Below are 21,084 nucleotides of genomic sequence, written 5' to 3'. Positions count from 1 at the left end.
TAATAATAATAATAATAATAATAATAATAATAATAATAATAATAATAATAATATAATTTTGTGTGGCTATTTCTAGCCAAGTGCAGCCCTTGTAAGGCAGACCCTCCAATGAGGGTGGGCAGCATCTGCCATGTATAGGTAACTGTGTGTTATTGTGGTGGAGGATAGTGTTATGTGTGGTGTGTGAGTTGCAGGGATGTTGGGAACAGCAGAAACGCCCAGCCCCTGGGCCATTGGAATTAACCAATGAAGGTTACAATCCCCGACCCGGCCGGGAATCGAACCCGGGACCCTCTGAACCGAAGGCCAGTACGCTGACCATTCAGCCAACGAGTCGAGCATAATAATAATAATAATAATAATAATAATAATAATAATAATAATAATAGCATATTATAATTGACTTATGACGACTCAATGACTATGCCAAAAAAATAGCTTGTTAATAAATCCTAATAAAACTCAGACTATAATATTTGGTATCATAAGAAACCTAACTTATTAAAAAGTAGACATATGTTATTATTATTATTATTATTATTATTATTAATATTATTATTATTATTATTATTATTATTATTATTATTATTATTATTAACTTTACTGGCCACAATGGACCACTGAGTCGTTAAATGTTCCCCTTCTCTTTAAAGGTTGTACTGTTTGGTTCTTGTTATCTGCCGGTACTACTTCATTCATTTTGATCGTAATTTTCTCAATTCGTCTGAAATCGCTACAGCCCTTCTATGTATCATTTCTACTGAAAATTTGTGAGTCTTAAGAAGGGTATTAGTTTAATTTTCATTCTCCGCATCTGCTATCTTGAGCCCAGCTGCTTAGAGATCTTGCTGAATTTCGTGGATCCATTGTCCTCCTGTCTTCTCTCCAAGATCTCATCACTAGCTGTCATAAAAGCTGATTTCCAGGCAGTCGCAAAACCCGAAAGAAATATGAGTTTCTTCTTTTTCTTCTTCATTGTGATTAGGCCAATCTCTCAACAGACAGTTTCATTAGGAAGGATTCTCTAGAATCCCTCGACATGGTATAATTTTTGAACAAAGTTCAATTCAAGAACATTTATTCAACAAATAAGCTTTTTATACAGATTTTATAGAACAATGTAATTTCCCATTTTAAGTCATAACATGGTTGGGGCAAAACAAACTGTCTGGGATTTGCAGACAATTTAGCTCTGTTAGTCCTTGACTTGGAAGAAGTTCGTGCCCAGATCATCAGTCCCCAAAAAACTGCCCTAAAAATGGGATTACAAATATCCTTTGACAAAACTGAGATCATGCCCATAAAACCCCTGAACACCATTATTAAAGTGAGTTATATTCCTGTTTGCAATAATTTTGCCCACTTTTATTTGTTGTTAGTGTGAACGACCTAGGTACATTACAATACATATGCACACGATCTTCAGAATTATCATCACTCATATACACAAGACATACATGTTGACATTGACAGGGGGTAAATTATGACTTACGACTCAATGACTATGCCAAAAATAACAGCTTGTTAATAAATCCTAACAAAACTCAGACTATAATATTTGGTATCAAAAGAAACCTTAACTTATTAAAAAGAAGAACGCTGGAGGTGATCTCTACGCATCCGGAATCGGAAAGTTGATTGACCGTTTCAAGAAATGTTTGGAGTCTCTTGGGGCTATGTGGAAAAGTGAACTTACAGACTATGTTGTCAGGGAGCCGTGTTGCCTACGTGTAGGTGGTTTCATAAATGCCTGTAACTTGGAAGTGCAACTTACTTTTTGATTTGCCCTCATAGTATTTCCATATTTGCTATTAGTACTACTATATAATTTTTATTGTTTTTTAAAATTAAATTTCTGTTATGAATATATTTTTTATGTTTATGTTTTGAATCATATATTTTGTAATTTTGTAACGATGGCTGCCACGTCCTTTGCTTCGAGGCATTTCACTCACGCTAAACCAGACTAGATGACGAAAAGCAGAGTGTCACCTTAAAACACAGACTAAACTGTTTTGAAGTTCTACTCATAGTTTTCCTTTTTTGTTTTCAGAGTGATCATACTCAAAATTTGGTATTGTGTTTATAACAAGTACTACAAACATACGAATATTTTCCTTTGGTTTTGAAACAGTGTGCATTCTAAAATGAGAACAAGCTGAGTTGAGTACCTTCTGGTAGTTCTGAGCCACCTACTCCTAATTCTGATATTGTGTTTCCAGTAGCCGCTCCTTGGCAAGGTTCTCCTTGGACTAGATACCCGTGACGAGTCGATAGAGCCCAGACTTCATACCCAAAACGTATTGGTTTGCCATGAATGTGTTGCTTGGCACCATGTCTTCCAAAGTAGGGGACCAATGACTCGTCCACAGAAAGATGCGTATCACCAGGATAATGCCATAGCCAGCGTTCATTTAGCATAGTCCAAACAGGGCGCACTTTTCCGAAACGGTCATTGCAGTCTAGTTTAGCGTTGTCACAAAAATATAAATATCTAAGAATTTCTTCAAAGCGATTGCGTGACATTGCTGTGTTTACCCCAACATGATGTACATATTCAGCAGCTTTCCAGTACATTCTTGTCCTGGCCATAACATTGTAACCGGAAAGAAACAATATTGCAAAGAACAGCCAAAGTTCAGTTTTTTCCAACGAAAATGACGCATTACCTTTCTCAACAGAGTATCGAACTGTGCTCTGAATGATATAATCAAGTATCTCATCATCTAAGAACAGCTCAAACAATTGCGTTGGTGAATATTCATTGTTTAGAAGTTTGGTCGAGTAAACTATGTGCTTGGCTTATTCATAATGTCACGCTTTTCCCACACACGCTGGTTTGGTTTGGTTTTCACATAATTAGATGTGCTTGGCCCAGCTTACTCAATAATTTTTTGTTTCTTACATTTGGGTTCACCGTCATCAGCATAATTTGAAGACGTACACGGCACTGCTTCATCAATTACATGACTTACTTCATTTTCACTCAATACACCATCTCTCACTTTGATTGTACCATTTTCACTTATTTTTGTACACACTAGTTCAGCACCAGCCCAGAGTTGATTACCAGAGAGCCTGTTTATATCTCCACATGACTCATCATCATCGCTATCCCCGTCACTATGGAAAGCATTTTCAGGTGGTTCTATATATATATATATTAGCATCTAGGATGTCTTGTGATTCCTCCAAGATGCTTACGATCTGCTCAACGTCCAATCTGAGAAGAATTAATGAAAATTCTATATCAGTACTGAGGCATACTCATTCATGCCCACTGTCGACATATGTCGACGTGGAACTTTAATGCTCTACTAGACAAAAGCAACTACAAATCAGCCATAAATTAATTTAAAATCTATTAGAGGCATGTTTCGTTAATACGTTTAACACAACAGTCCGATCTTACTTTCAACTGTAACAATATTATAAGAAAATATTACTCACCGCGACGGAAGCGTCATCCTCTTGAGTGTATACGGAATTATATTTCATACGCAGCCCCGCAATAAGGCGCGAAACCTAGTGTTTCTTGTTTTTGTGCTGTGCACTAAGTATCAAACAATGAACTGTAAACAATGCACCTCAAAAAAAAATTCCGGTTTACCGATATAAGATCAACAATATTTAGATATTAACGTCGACAAATGTCGACAGTGGGCACATATGGGTTAATTAAGGTTTTGCTCCAATCATGCTATGATTTGAAATGAAATGGAATGGCGTAGTGCCGGGAGTGTCCGAGGACAAGTTCGGCTCGCCAGATGCAGGTCTTTTGATTTGACGCCCGTAGGCTACCTACACAACGTGATGAGGATGAAATGATGATGAAGACAGCACACAGACCCAGCCCCCATGCCAGGGAAATTAACCAATTAAGGTTAAAATTCCTGACCCTGCCGGGAATCGAACTCGGGACCCCTATGACCAAAGGCCAGCATGCTAACCATTTAGCCATGGTGCCGGTCATGCTATGAGTTAAAATGGGTTAATTACATTGTTCCATACAAATTGTATGAAAAGCTTATTTGTTTAAAACGTGTTCTTGGATTGAAATTTGATCAAAAATTATTCTTTCAATTTGCATGTCACAACCATGTGATTGAAAACATTTTAACCTATGTCCTGATGGCCATAAAGTGGCCAAAACATGTACAAGTTTAAGCATGACTATTTAAAATTTTCTGTCTAAGAATTAAGTACCCCAAAATTATACAAATGTAAGACATCTGACTGCTAGACTGAATGGTCAGCATAGTGGCCTTCGGTTAAGAGGTGCCTGGGTTTGATTCCCATGCAGACTGAGAATTTTAGGTCTATGAATATAATCAATAGCTAGTATCAAATGCTCTCCGTATTTCTATATTTTGTGTGCTTTTTTTTGCATTTCCACCCTATATATCTGTGTATATTTATGCCTTTAAATGCATATTCATGTGTACATTTGTGTTTCTGTGCTTCTAAGTGGATTTTAGTGTTTATTTGGTTCATTCATTGTAGAATTTAAGACAAATTAAACACTGTATTCTGGTTGGGCATAATAGCAGGCTCTATAGCCTGAGCCACACCATACACAAGACAAAAATAAATAAATAAACTAGCAGTTTCCCGCTGGCTCCACCCGCAATGTACAAAGTATGGTGGTGTTCGTTACTATCCTCACGGATGTATTTGCAAAGTTTTGAGTTAATGAAATCAAGCACATGATCTGCTGTGGTAACAGAATGTAATATTATGGCAACAAAACACTTGAAAATACATCACACAAAGAAATTGAATCAAACGTTCCTTGAAACAACACTTCGCGCCGAACTGTTAAAAAGTCCTTCAAAGATCTTCGTCATGGATACAAATGTACTCATAACTTTTCTCAGAATCTACCAATTTAAGTAGTTATTACCTCATAAGAAACCACTTGATCCACTGAGTGCTTTTAGACCAAAACGAACTCTGTACCTTAATTAGAACCAAAGATATGATTGCATCAGAGAGACAAAAAATTGAAAAATCAAATAATTTGAGGAAGGCGGAAGTTAAGTGATTTATAGTACCTGATGACAAATCTGTGCATGAATACCTTTCAGTTAAAAAAAAGTGAATGAAATCGACCGAATAGAATGGCCGGACTGACTGACTTTAGTTTTCATTAAAAAAATTAATACATACATTAATTAATTAATAATAAATAATTAATACATAATTAATAAACAAACAACTTACGGACATAATGGACCAGCAAAATATTCTGATCATGGCACTTCAAGAAACAAGATTCACGGATGACATCGCGATGGAATCAAGCAACTATAGAATCCTGAAAGGCAAGGTTGGCATAAGAATGATGAAGAACATGCCACACTTAGGAACAGCATTTGTAATCAATAAAAAGATTCTAAATTTGATTATAGACTTCCAGTCTCCAAATGGAAGGCTCTCACTACTAACCATTAAGTGTGCAAAGAAAATATACACCCTCATTAATGCCCATGCGCCAATTATTGACGACAATTGAACTAACCCACAAAAGGTAGATGACTTTTGGAAAGAATTAGAATTGGTGACATCAGAAATTCCTGATAATCATGTGAAAATACTACTTGGGGATTCAACACACAGGTAGGACAAGAAAAAGTCTACAAGAGAATAGTGGGGGATTTCCCAGCTAATAGAAGAACCAACAGAAATGGGCAAAGACTTACAGAGTTCTGTAGAAACTTCAATTTGAAACTGATGCCCACTCATTTCAAGAAGCTTCCTAGGAAACAAACGACGTGGGCATCACCAAACAAACTATTAGGAGAATATGAAATTGATCACGTTGCAATCTCCCATAGAAGTCAAAAAGAAATCATGAATGTTAAAGTTAAGAAAGGAGCCAACATAGAAACAGATCACTATTTAACAATCATCAAGATAAAGTTTACTCCCAGCAGCAAGAAGAAACGCACAAACAACAGAGTACTAAGATTCGACACTCAAAAGCTGAAACAGAACAGCAACAAGTACCAAGAACTGACGAACATTGAAACAACTGAATGGAAGCAAATGCAGCAGACCATGATAGGAGCAGCCAAAGAAACAGCATTACTCAAGAAGTCACGAAAACATCCATGGTGGAATGAAAGATGTGAACAGGCAATATCACTCAGGCTACAAAGATGGAAGAAGTGGTACTCATCAAAGAAAGAGGAAGATTACAACAGCTTCAAAGAACAAAGAAAATCAACCGCAAAAATCATCAGAGGAGAAAAAAGAAAGTTCGAGGAAGAACAACTGGCTGCAATAGAACAAAACTTCCAAAAGAATAATACGAGGGACTTTTACAAGACATTTAAGAGGAGTCTTTCTAAATACCAACCACCAAGCTTGTGTTTCAAGAAAGAGGATGGCACCATCGCAACAAACAATGAAGAAAATTGCCAACTGTTAGCAGAATACTTTAAACAGCTACTTAACTGCCCAGTTCCAGAGGAGAAGCTTGCCACAGAACATACGCAACAGAACCCAGACTTCACACCGCCAGATGAAACAGAAATCACAAATCTAATCAAGAAGCTTAAGAACAACAAAGCAGCTGGTGAACACTCAGTAACGAGTGAACTATGGAAACATGTGAGCCCCAAATGATCAAGAACCTATGCCAGTTAATGCAAGAAATCTGGAACACTTGTAAGATTCCTGATGATTGGAAATTAGCCTTAATACACCCACTACACAAGAAAGGGGACAGAACAGATGTCAGCAATTACAGAGGCATCTCACTCCTTCAAGAGACATACAAGATACTCTCTATGGCATTGCTATCAAGATTAGAACAACAAGTTGAACACAAAATCGGCGAATACCAGGGAGGCTTTCAAAAGGGCGATCATGTGTGGAACAAATTTGGAACCTCAAGACAATACTGAAGGACAGAGTTGCCAGGGGCAAGAAGTATGTAGCAGTTTTTGTTGACTTTCGAAAAGCATATGATTCAGTTGATAGGAGCTCATTGTTTAACATCCTTAGAAAAATGGGTACAGATAACAAGATATTACAGCTAATAAAGGAGACCTTAACAAACACATACTCAAAGGTTAAGTTTATGGGAGAGATATCTGAACCCTTTGAAATCAAGACAGGCATTAGGCAAGGAGATTGCCTATCCCCACTGCTGTTCAATTGCGTCCTGGATAAAGTCATCAAAGAATGGGGAAAAAGAACTCGCAGAAAAAGGCACTAAAGACCAAATAAGGATAGGATACAAGAAAGAGAACATCACTATCAACTGCTTAGCATTTGCTGATGATCTTGTACTGTTATCAGAAAATATTGAATCGGCGATAATACAAGTTAACACTTTAAAAGAGGTAGCAATGAAAACTGGCCTGCAGATATCATTTGAAAAGACACATTTCATGACCAACATTAAAGAACCCCCAAGATACATAGTAACAACAAACAATGATAAGATAGATAAAGTTGTTAAATTCAAATACCTTGGCGAGATTATACAACCTAATGGGCTTGATAAAGAAGCAAACTGCGAGAGAGCCAGAAAAATGGAGCTTGCATTCCACCTTACAAAAACACATACAACAAAAAAGCGATCTCTATTAGGACAAAACTACGCCACTATCAGGCAGTAATTCAACCAGAGTGCTTGTATGCTTCAGAATGCCTGGGATTAACAACCAGGAAAGACATTGAAGAAATTGAGAAGAAGGAAAGAAAGATTCTAAGAAAAATCCTCGGTCCAAAGAAATGTACTGACACATACCGATTACGCAGTAACAAAGAAATATATAAAACATGCAGTAGGATTTCAGATGTCATTCGAAAGCGAAGAGTTAAATTTTTTGGACATATTTCAAGAATGCCTGATGACAGACTTGCCAAGAAAATCTTTAACCACTTCAGTAAGCCCAATAGGAAAGGCAGCTCTTATGAAAAATGGTTTGTTAACACGAAGAAGGATTTGCAAGAAATGAACATCACACATCAAGACATCCACAATAGAACCACCTTCAGAAAAAAGTTACACACATTTAAGGGTTTCCTAGAGCCAGAAACAGCGACCAAGAAGAACAACAATGGACGGCTGAAAGAAAAGAAGCAGCAAGCAGGAGGATGAAGGAGTAATGGCGCCAAAGAAAGTTTAAGTCATGAGGAGTTATTTACGTGGTCCACAGCTGGCCAAAATCGATAAAAGAAGAATATTAAAAACATCACTAAACTCTTATTTCCACCGTTGTTAGGCATATATTATATTGTGTACTTACGGAAAATTCTAGGTTATATTGATAGATTTGCTTATTATCCTTTACTGTACAGTGAATTATATCCCTGTTTGTGATAATTTTATAGTCTGTGTTGTGGAAATAACAGTCTGTTGATGAGTAGTGCATATTGTTATAAGGTGTAGAGTTACTGATCACCTCAGAAAGACACGGTTCAACATTATTATTTCTGATACCAGCCAAGCATCTACGCCGGCACATAAATCGTATCAATTCTGTAAAATGATACTCTATGAAAATACATCCATTAACAGTAGAACCAATTTCCGCTAAACCTGAAGGCATCAACGTAGGATATTTGAGAGGTCTCTGAATTTTTTGGACTGAATACCGAACTAATGCATCTGTTCTGGAAGAACTACGCATCCAGACTAGGATTCCCGAGCAGATCGGCCAGGCTTACCTCCGGTACTTGGGACACCTCCAGAAGAAGCTTGTGGTGGAGGACTGCGAGGAAGATATCCAATCAGATGGGTGGACCAGCTGCAGCCTCTGGTGGGGAAATCTTTCCACGAGCCAACGTTTATAGCGACAGACCACCAGACTTGGAGAAAGAAAATCAGCACAGTAAAATCATGAATACCGCCATGCCCTGTCAATGACAGAGGATGGTTAATACCTCTGGCTGGGGGACTGGGGTATTTTTCATCATCGTAATACACACAACACATCACACTACCACCCACAACAGTGAATACACCTCTCTACAAGTGATTAGGGTCCATAAAAACATCATGCTGTAAATCTAGGCTTAAATCCACACTTGCAATTAACTGACAACCACATCGTAAGTTATGATCTTCATTTCCGTGTTGACGTTTAACCAATAATGTAGAGTTTGAGGGATGTTCCACCATTCAACACATTGCAACAATTTATTAAATTATAAGAAGACCGGTTTCGACTCCCATGGAGTCATCATCAGTTCTTGGTGAAAATTAAATTAAGGGGAATCTGATAACAATTATCATAACGAAAAATCCATGCACCTATAGGTGGTTGCATAGAAATACATCATTGAGTTGATAGATATTACGTTGAAATGCAACACACACATGGCAAGGAGAACTTGGAGCTTAGAAAGTTCCCAGTTCTAGCTCTAACATTCTTGTGTTCATAGAACACGGAACACTGGAATTACATGTACTGGATTGAAAATAATTACAAAACACAATAAGGACACTTATAAAGGTGTGGAAAACTTGGCTCTCTAAGAGCATTCTTGGATTTGACAGTCCTGTTTCTGTCTGAAAAAGATTGGATGAAATACACACCATGAAGCAAAATGTATAAAGACATAGATGTAGTCTAAACTGTCGCACGTTCATGTACACAGAACACTGAGAACACTTGTATTGTTTGATAACACACTCGTTCAAATGAAAACACTTATAACCATATGAAATATTGGCGTTACAAGAACGTTTATGGGTTTGACTGTCCTGCTTCCCCTGACTAAACTAGTGAAATAAATATACATTGAATTTTAAGATAAACTACTTGGTATTTAAAGTTCTGGTTTTTGGTTTCAAAAATTGTCATGTGTTCGTGGAACACAGAATAGAACAAGTTAATTTTCATCATAATCTGAACGAATCCACCGAAAAAACAAACATTCTTTACAAGGCCATTCACCCCCTCATCATCAAGACTTATGTAGACAGAACGGCTCGACAACAAAGCACTCCCCGTCCCCCTCTCTCACACCCCCCTTCCGCACCTCAACCAATCCAAAGCAAGCCACACCTTCCCCCCCCCCCTCTCCCAAACCAACAATAGCACCACACACACACACACACACAAGCACAGGTGAACAGAACACAACCCACTCTTCTATAAATCTATAAATGGATCTATAAATATTATAATAATATTTGTGATATACTCTAAAATAAAGCCGGAACATATAGCAAACAGAATTGTTGGCTTAACCAGAGCATCATCAGACACAAAAAGGGATGAAACAAGGAAAATCCTAAACGAGCTTAAGATAGAACTGTCCAGAGCTGAAACAGCAGTTCTCCGAGGATTTTTCTGGTGGAGATTGCGGAAGAGGCTGCCCAGTACTCGGGGAATAATATGAGTACGCTTTGTATCAGCAGCGTCTGTTTCCCATGTCAGGGGCGGCTGCAAAGGTGTCTGTTCCTCATGTATGGGGCGGCCTAAATAATTGCTGGCAGTAGCTTTAAAATGCCTTTGGGAGTGGCGACCCCACTGTAATCAATCCTCCTGAATAAGATTCGGAGTGGCCAAGCCTGAAGGCGTTTAGTCTTCACCCCTAGTAAATTTCTTTACTAGTTCGCATATGATGATAAACAACGACGCAGATGTCACTACCCCAGGGAGTATCCAATCTCCCGTCACCAATGGTGACGCATTCAGGCCTTTGGATTCTGGGGAGTCTGACCTCATCGAGCAGGGAAAGTTGGAGTTCCCCAATATTGAGACCTATTGAGACCCAAAATTGTCACACACTTTGAAATCATCAATATTCAAACCCTCTGTAAGAAGGGAAAACTCAAGCAATTGACCGACATCCTGCATAAGCGCAAAATTGTAATAACAGCAGTCCAAGAAACCCGATTTACTGATGATGTGGCTTTTGAGTCAGAAGGCTGTAGAGTAATTAAGGGGAAACCAGCGTCTAAGAACACACATGGCTCCAGCGTTTTTGGTACATCCTTTTTAGTACGATGTGATATAATGGATTCTGTCATCAGATTAACATCAGCTAGCAAACGCATCTCCGTATTATCTCTAAAATGTGGCAACAAGGTATACTCTATTGTAAATGCACACATTCCAGTTAATGATGACAATAAGAAGAACCCTGAAAAGGTCCAAAGTTTCTGACAGATGCTAGAAGACAAGATCAGTAAGATCCCCAGTCAACACGTCAAAATCCTCGTAGGCGACTTCAACGCTCAACTGGGAAAAGAACGACGGTACCAAGATATACTGGGGCCTTACACAGCACATAGATGAACAAACACCAACGGCAAGCGCTTAATTGAACTGTGTAGATTATATCAGTTGAAGATCATGTCCACAGTTTTCCCCAGAAAGGCAAAATACCAGAACACCTGGCAGTCACCGAACGCAGCTATAGGATCATTTCAAATCGATCATGTTGCAATCAGTGTAAAATGCAGGAAAGAGATCATGAATGTCAGAGTTCGTATAGGTTGGAATGTTGATTCTGACCATTTCTTCAGGCAAATAAAGACCAGATTACTGCCTAAACGAAAGATACCTTCTACCACAATTCCACCAAGGATTGATCCCCAATTCCTGTCAGAGAATAAAGAACGTTTTGCAACTGACATCTTGCAAAAAGATATGAAAGACTGGAACCAACTGAAGTCCACCATATGCGAAACAACCAATAACCTCGGACAACCTCAAAGGAAGAGACGACATAGATGGTGGAATACTGAATGCAATCTTGCCGTTGATGAGCGTGCCGCAGCCTGAACGAAGTGCTACTCGACTAAACGAAAGGAAGACTGGGAAAATTTCAGAATGATGCGGAAACTGTCGAGTACGACCATCAGACGTTTGAAAAGATCTTACGATCGGTCAAAACTGGAGAAGTTAGATACATACACATACATACATTCATACATACATTATCATTATAGACTATTATGCCTTTCAGCGTTCAGTCTGCAAGCCTCTGTGAATTTACTAAACGTCGCCACAATCCTCGAGTCTAACCATCGTCGTCTTGGTTTACCTCTATTTCTCTTACCCTCCATAGCAGAGTCCATTATTCTCCTAGGTAACCTATCCTCCTCCATTCGCCTCACATGACCCCACCACCGCAGCCGGTTTATGCGTACAGCTTCATCCATCGAGTTCATTCCTAAATTAGCCTTTATATCCTCATTACGAGCACCCTCCTGCCATTGTTCCCACCTGTTTGTACCAGCAATCATTCTTGCTACTTTCATGTCTGCTACTTTTAACTTATGAATAAGATATCCTGAGTCCAACCAGCTTTTGCTCCCGTAAAGCAAAGTTGGTCTGAAAACAGACCGATGTAACGATAGTTTCGTCTGGGAGCTGACTTCGTTCTTACAGAATACTGTTGATCGCAACTGCAAGCTCACTGCATTAGCTTTACGACACCTTGATTCAATCTCGCTTACTATATTACCACCCTGGGAGAATACACAACCTAAATACTTGAAATTATCGACCTGTTCTAGCTTTGTATCACCAATCTGACATTCAATTCTGTTGAATTCCTTACCTACTGATATCAATTTAGTCTTCGAGAGGCTAATTTTCATACCATACTCATAGCACCTATTTTCAAGTTCCAAGATATTACACTGCAGGCTTTCGGCACCATTAAGACCAAGTCGTCAGCATAGGCCAGATTGCTTATTACATTTCCACCTAACTAAATCCCTCCCTGCCATTTTATACCTTTCAGCAGATGATCCATGTAAACTACGAACAGCAAAGGTGAAAGATTACAGCCTTGACTAACCCCTGTAAGTACCCTGAACCAAGAACTCATTCTACCATCAATTTGCACTGAAGCCCAATTGTCAACATAAATGCCTTTGATTGATTTTAATAATCTGCCTTTAATTTCATAGTCCCCCAGTATAGCGAACATCTTCTCACTCGGTACCCTGTTGTATGCTTTCTCTAGATCTATGAAACATAAACACAACTGCCTATTCCTCTTGTAGCATTTTTCAATTACCTGGCGCAGACTGAAAATCTGATCCTAACAGCCTCTCTGTGGTCTGAAACCACACTGGGTTTCATCCAACTTCCTCTCAACGACTGATCGCACCCTCCCTTCCAAGATGCCAGTGAATACTTTGCCTGGTATACTAATCAATGAGATACCTCGATAGTTGTTGCAATCCTTCCTGTTCCCTTGCTTATAGATAGGTGCAATTCCTGCTTTTGTCCATTCTGAAGGTACCTTACCAACAATCCATGCTAATTTTACTACTCTATGAAGCCATTTCATCCCTGCCTTCCCACTATACTTCACCATTTCAGGTCTAATTTCATCTATTCCTGCTGCTTTATGACAATGGAGTTTATTGACCATCCTTTCCACTTCCTCTAGCATAATTTCACCAACATCATTTTCCTCCTCCTCATGAGCTTGGCTGTTTGCAACACCACAAGGATGATTTCCTTTTACATTCAGAAGATGTTCAAAATATTCCCTCCACCTCTCCAGTGATTCCCTGAGTTCACCTGAATTACTCAAAACACTGTTCATTTCCTTTTTCCCTCCCTTCCTAAGATTCTTTATTACTGTCCAGAAAGGTTTCCCCTGCTGCTTGACCTAGCCTTTCCAGGTTGTTACCAAAATCTTCTCATGACTTCTTTTTGGATTCAACAACTATTTGTTTCGCTCTGTTTCTTTCATCTACGTACAAATCCCTGTCTGTCTCGGCCCTTGTTTGGAGCCATTTCTGATAAACCTTCTTTTTACGTTTACAAGCTGCTCTCACTTCATCATTCCACCAAGATGTTCGCCTTTTCCCATCCTTACACACAGTTGTTCCTAGGCATTCCCTTGCTGTTTCTACTATAGCATCCCTGTATGCCACCCATTCACTTTCTCTATCCTGAACCTGCTTACTGTCTACTGTTCAAAACTACTCACTAATCATATCCATGTATTTCTGTCTAACTTCCTCATCCTGGAGATTTTCTACCCTTATTCGTTTGCAGACAGATTTCACTTTCTCTATCCTAGGTCTAGAGATACTTAGTTCACTACAGATCAGATAGTGGTCTGTATCATCGAAAAATCCGCGGAAAACTCGTACGTTCCTAACAGATTTCCTGAATTCGAAGTCTGTTAAGATATAGTCTATTATGGATCTGGTACCCCTAGCCTCCCATGTGTAGCGGTGAATAGTCTTATGCTTGAAGAATGTATTCGTAACAGCTAAACCCATACTAGCACAGAAGTCCAGCAAACGCTTCCCATTCCCATTAGCTTCCATATCTTCCCCACATTTACCAATGACCCTTTCGTATCCTTCAGTTCTATTCCCAACTCTCGCATTGAAATCGCCCATTAGCACTATTCTATCCTTGCTGTTGACCCTGACATCGATGTCCCTCAATGCTTCATAAAACTTGTCAACTTCATCCTCATCTGCACCCTCACATGGTGAATACATGGACACAATTCTAGTCCTAATTCCTCCAACTGACAAATCTACCCACATCATTCGCTCATTTACGTGCCTAACAGAAACTATGTTCCATGCAATGGTATTCCTGATAAAGAGCCCTACCCCAGACTCTGCCCTTCCCTTTCTAACACCCATCAAGTACACTTTATAATCTCCTATCTCTTCCTCGTTATCTCCCCTTACCCGAATATCACTTACTCCTAGCACATCCAAATACATCCTCTTTGCTGACTCAGACAGTTCTACTTTCTTTCTTCCATAAGCCCCATTAATATTGATAGCTCCCCATCGAATTCCATTTCGTTCGCCAAGTTGTTTCCAAGGTGTCCCTCACCTGTCAAATGGGAGTGGGACTCCGATACTCCCATAGGTCCGAGGCTTGCTTAAAGTGTTCTGAGCTCGGTAAATTCATGAAGCAGGATGCTACCCTACTTGCATATAGAAGTTAGATAAAGAATTAAAAATGTACAACACCAGAAACTTTTATCGGGCCTTCAAAGAGGAACTCTCGAGTTATAAACCACAATGGCTTCACTTTAAGAATGCAGACGGGGAGTTGGTCACCTGTAACCGCCGGAACATGGAACTTTTGGCAAACTACTTTGAGCAGTTGCTCAACTGCGAAGAACCCACGGAAAGATTACCTGTTGAAGATCCACCAGAGGTACACCTCCCATCTAACCCACCAACAATGCAGCAAGTTGCTAATGCCATTGGACATCTTAAGAACTGCAAGGCACCCAGGGAAGATGGCATCATTGCGGAAGCTCTAAAAGCAGGTGGAAATAAGATCACAGAGGCCATACACCAGATCTTGATCGACTGCTGGGAGACTGGCAGGATCTCTGATGACTGGAAATCAGCTACCATACACCCTTTACATAAAAAAGGTGATCGCAGTGATGTCAACAACTGCCGAGGGATATCTCTGCTGTCAGTAACATACAAAGTGCTATCAAGGATTTTACTGGACAATGTGGAAAGCCAATGTGATCAAACGATTGGTGAATATCGGGGAGGATTTTGGCGGGGACGGTCCTGCACCGAGCAGATCTTCAACCAGACACCATTCTCCAAGTAAAACAAGTAAGGAGTATGAACATCGCTGTGGTTTTTGTCGACTATAAAAAAAGCTTATGATTCCATCGACCGCCAGACACTCTTCTGCGTACTGCAAGAACGAGGTGTCGATTACAACACATGCACCCTCATCCAACAGATTCTTACGGATACAACATCTGAGGTGAAGTTCAGGGGAGAACCATCTCGAAGTTTCAAGATAAAAAATGGAGTACGACAGGGTGATGGCCTCTCACCCATTCTGTTTAATCTATTGCTTGATAAAGTCATTAAGAACTGGGAATGTACACTGAGGAATCTAGAAATCAGACCAGTTGCCACTGGAGCCGGGACCCGAAAGATTGAGATCAGATGCCTAGCATTTGCAGATGACATTGCAATCCTAACCAACAACTCTAAGGATGCTGTCATTGCTATCAAAGCCCTGCACAAAATAGCGGTGAAGGCAGGATTACACATATCATACGACAAAACTAAGAACTTAGAGACTCGGCATCCTGGAAACCCCCCTTTGACGACCATACATGGAACGATTGGGAGAGTCAATCGCTTCCACTATCTTGGTGAATGGGTCCACCCCAATGGTAGAGACGGTACATCCATCTTAGAATGATGTAACGAACTCAATGCAGCGTACCAACTATCCCACAACCATTATAATAAGAGGTGCATTTCAAAAAATGCTAAGATCTGTCATTACAAAACGGTTGTCAGACCACAGTTTTTGTACGGTTCAGAGACCCTCCTGATGAACAAAAAAGGCACCATGGACGATCTAGAAAAAGCCGAAAGACGTATCCTCAGGAAAATTCATGGACCGAGATTGCTCCCAGATGGAACCTACAGACTTAAATCGAACTCTGAGTTGTATCGACAGTTAGACGCAGCCAATACCAGCATGCGATGTAGGAGGCTTAAGTTCTACGGACACCTGCAACGAATGGACAGCAACAGGCTTACCACGATGATCTACTCTTTGGTTAAAAGCTACAAGACTGGAAGCTTGTGGCTTAATGAAGTACAGAAGGACTTGGATTCGGCTGGGATTTCAGACATTGATATAGAAGATCGTTCCAAATTTTGTGCTGTGGTACAGTCTTGGACCCCACCACCTAGAGTCCCTAGAAGTCGGAAGCCCCTTTCACAGGAGAGAAAGGAGAAATTATCAGCAGGGCTCAAGAGATATTGGGAACGAAGAAGAGCATCAAGAAATAACTAGTCATCAGCGCTCCTTAGTGGGCTTAAATCAATATTATTATTATTATTATTATTATTATTATCATTATTATTATTATTATATATTCAACCCCATCCTATCTTATTTCTTTTCTTTAATTTTTAACCTGATATTGGTTTCAATTTGTCTTTCCATTCTTTAGAAAATAAATCAAAAATTTACATGTGAAAGTTAGAAAACTATGGTTGGGTAGTGTGTGCAATTTTCAGCATCTGTTTTCTTAGGTATGCCATGTCACCTCTCTTACAAACTAAATGGAATAGGTCTTGTCACATGGCAGTATATCGTCAATTCCAGGCACCAGCAGCGGCGATTGGGAATTACAAGTTCAGGGAAGGCAATTGACAGACAACAAAAAGTAGCCAGGTTTGTGAAAGAAAATAAAGGAACAAATTAGCTCATAAGGCTTGTACGAATGGCTAGTTTCAGGCAGCTAAAATATGTAATGTTTAGAACATTTTCTTTTCAGTGTTTACTTAATATTAACATTTAAATAATAATAGAATATATATTAATTCCATTATTTATTAAATGTTTTCTTTTTTCAGACATTTTCTAGTATTTATCTACCTTGCATTAATGTTGAAAGACTAGAAAACCTCAATGCTCTATCAAATTCTCATCTCATAATTTCTTCTTCTTCTTCTTCTTCTTCTTCTTCTTCTTCTTCTTCTTCTTCTTCTTCTTCTTCTTCTTCTTCTTCTTCTTCTTCAAGTGCCATATCCGGTTGCCCAGACATCGATGATTACTCTGGAGAAAGTTTTTCTGTCTTCTGCCAGTCAGAAGAGTCTCTCAGTTGTCTCAATACCGGTCCACTGCTTGATGTTGTGTAACCATGTTATCTCTGGTCTGCCAACTCGCCGTTTGCCCTCTATTTTACCCTGGAGAATGAGTTTTATGAGGCCATATTTGTTTCCTCTTAATATGTGGCCTAGATAATATATTTTGCGAACTTTTATAGTTGATGTTAGTTCTTGCTTCGTCCTAGCTCTCCTTAGGACTTCATCGTTTGTTATCATATCTGTCCAGGGTATTCTAAGCATTCTTCTGTGCAACCACATTTCAAAGGCGGCAAGTCGTTTGATACATGTTTCTGCTCCATATAACAGTACTGACCAGATGTAGCACTTCATTAATCTCTGTCTGAGCTTCAGATTCAGATGATTATTACAGAACAAAGAGCTCATCCTGCGAAACGCAGCTCTAGCGTTCTCAATTCTGCATCTGATTTCCTTATCTGGATCCATACTGTCTGTTATAATGCTGCCGAGGTACTTGAACTGGTGGACTTGTTCTATTTTACGGTTGTTTAATGACAAGGTGACATTTGCGTTACTATTTCTGCTAAATACCATTTAACTTAGTTTTTGCTACATTTATATTGAGACCATACTGTAAACCTTTGACATGGATTCTGTTCAGGAGTTCTTGAAGGGCTTCTATAGTGTTGCACAGAATCAGTGTCTCATCTGCATATCTAATATTATTGATCAAAACACCATTTACTTTCACACCCAGTTCAACATCATGCAAAGCTTCTTTAAAAATGATGTCAGAATTGATATTAAAAAGGAGCAGCGAGAGTATACAACCTTGGCGTACCCACCTTCTGATTTTCACATCTGATGTTTTGGTTTGGTTGATTTTGACTGTTGCTTGTTGGCCCCAGTAGAGATTCTGTATGATGCATATGTCTTTTCCATCGAGATGTTTTCGTTGGAGAATATCAGTTTTTCGTGTTTCACTCTATCAAAAGCTTTCTCATAGTCAATGAAACATGCAAATACATCTTTGTGTAGTTGACTGCATTTTTGGAGCAGGACATTTGCGCTGAATAAGGCTTCTTGTGTGCCAAAGGCATTTCTGAAACCCATTTGGTTGTCATCCAAGTCTATTTCGCACTTCGTTCTAATGCGTCCGTGTATTATACGTAAGAATGCTTTTAGCATATGACTCATCAGACTTATGAGATGGTAGTCACTGCATTTCTTTGGATGAGACTTTTTAGGTATTGCGATGAATGTCGACTGCAACCAGTCCTCTGGGATTATTCCAGTAAATTGTATTGAAAAGTTTAGCAATTTGGTCAACATTCTCTTCAGTTGTTAGTTCTAGAACCTCAGCTGGTATCTGGTCTGGACCTACTGCTTTACCATTAGGTGATATTGTGAGGGAATGTAATACTTCTTCTTTTGTTATTTTTGGACCTTTTGCATTTTGTAAGTACAAAATTTCACCCCTGTCATCACTGAACATTTCGTTTATGTATTCTGTCCAGGTCTGTATGATTTTTTGTTCATCTAGGATGGGTTTGCTGGTGTCATCAAAGAGAGTCATTGACGTCTGTTTTCTGTACAGCCCAACTATCTCTTTTACTTTCTTGTATAACTTGAAACTATCATGGTCTTTATTTAGTTCTTCTATTTCTTCACAGTTCTTTGTCATCCATCTTTCCTTGGCTAATCTGATTTTCTTCTTAATCTCCCTTTGTGTCTGTCGGTAGCTGTATTCTCTGCCCTTTCCTTGTCTTCTCCGTTCCATTAGATCAAGTATTTCATCAGTCATCCATCTCTGCTTCTTTTGCCTTGTTGATGTAAGATAATCCTTACAGCCTTTTAACAGTGTATCACATAATATTTTCCATTGATATTCTGTACTGTTGTCAATGTTGTTGCTATTGTTGGTTTGCATTTTGTTGTTCAGGTCTTGTATTACTGCTTTTTTAATTGTACCATCTCGCAATTTGGTAACATCAAACTTGCTAGACTCTTTGATGTGGTGGTTTTCAATTTCAATCTGATATCTGCGACTAATGGCACATGGTCGGACCCAATATCTGCTCCAGGATACGTTGTTGCTCGTTTGACAATATTTCTAAATCTTTTGTTAACCAGAATATAATCAATCTGATTCCTGATTGGTCTTCCTGTTTCCTTTTCTAGTGGTGAAATCCATGTGTAGAGGCGCTGTTTATGAAGTTTGAACCAAGTGTTACAAACAACTAGATCTTGCTCTTGGCAGAATTAGAATAGACTGTCTCCTCTTTGGTTAGCTGAACCCAATCCATATTCTCCCACTAAGTCAGACCTTCTACCTTGCCCAATTTTGGCACTGAAATCTCCTGCTATTATTATTGTCAGTGCTGTTGAGTTCTTTACACATCTTATTCAGCATATCATAGAACTCATCAATGTCGTTGTCATGTTTTGTGTCCGCTGTTGGAGCATATACTTGTATAATGCTTACATTAAAGGGCTGACTCTGCAACTGTAACAGCATTATACGGTCAGAGATTGGTATGAAGTTTTTGACATATCTGACATAGTTTGCCCAAAATGAACACACCTACTCCATTCCAGTGATTGCGGTGTTGCGGGTCCCTGCCAGAGTAGTAGAGTGTGCCATGTTCATGGCAACACAATCCAGAACCTGGCCAGCGTAGCTCACTGATTCCTAACATGTTCATTTTCAATCGCCTGGCTTCTTGAATCATATTGTCCAGCTTTCCAGCTGCATATTAACTTCTAACGTTCCAGGTAGCTATACGTAAGTTAGTTGATTTTTTATTATGTTAAACGGGGGATTCTTAGCACCCCTTGCCAACTTAAGGGCTGCCCGGGACTATGGGCCTTTGATTTATTCTTTCTCTCCATAGTAACTTCCTGGGAATATTGTCACTGGGGTGGTTTCCCGTTGCCTTCCCCTGTATGAATACAGCCGCTCCTAACATGGAGAACAGACGCTGGGTGTAGCCGCCCACTCTGGATCAGACACTACCCGCCTGTTGGTCCGCGGGAGGTATTTCATTTCCCTCCTACCACCCATATCTGAGAGGCATTCCCCTATCCACCACCTGGGGACGCGCCCGCCCATTTCATTAACATCAGTAGCCTTGTCTCTTTCATTAAATCGTCATATACTTGAGATCTGGTCTTTTTAATGTGACTGAACCACAACTTGTATCTGTATTATCTGTAATCTATCACTCCAGAAATGTGTGGTTAGGGAAGCACAGCTGCTACCTTGCATCCGGGAGATAGGGGGTTCAAACCCCACTGCCGGCAGCCCTGAAGATGATATTCTGTGGTTCCCCATTTCCACCCCAGGCCATTACCTTAATTAAGGCCACGCCTGCTCCCTTCCCACTCCTAGGCCTTTCCTATCCCATCATCACCATGAGACCTATCTATGTCCCAGGGTCGTAAAGTCAATTGTCAAAAATACTACTCCAGAAATTTCTACATCTCTCAGTTCAACTATGTCCATCTCTCTATTTCTTGTAATTTTCTAGTTTTAT

At 39.5% G+C, this 21,084-nt stretch overlaps 1 protein-coding gene across 6 annotated transcripts in view; it reads right to left on the bottom strand.

The window, feature by feature from the left end:
* Tlk (Tousled-like kinase) overlaps positions 1-21,084 on the bottom strand; it is an 883,856-nt gene that overhangs the window by 825,975 nt on the left and 36,797 nt on the right. Inside the window, exon 1 of one of the 6 annotated variants that reach the window (XM_067146739.2) lies at positions 8,686-8,703. The exons of the other annotated variants lie outside the window; for them this stretch is intronic. The gene's annotated coding sequence lies outside the window, so the exon portion shown is untranslated. Of the gene's footprint in view, positions 1-8,685; positions 8,704-21,084 lie in introns of those variants that run through there. 6 annotated transcript variants of the gene reach the window in all.

This window comes from Anabrus simplex, chromosome 5, assembly GCF_040414725.1.
Source record: "Anabrus simplex isolate iqAnaSimp1 chromosome 5, ASM4041472v1, whole genome shotgun sequence".
Classification (NCBI taxonomy): Eukaryota; Metazoa; Arthropoda; class Insecta; order Orthoptera; family Tettigoniidae; genus Anabrus; species Anabrus simplex.
Note: the sequence above shows the minus strand (reverse complement) of the source record. Positions and strands in the feature narration are given on the sequence as shown.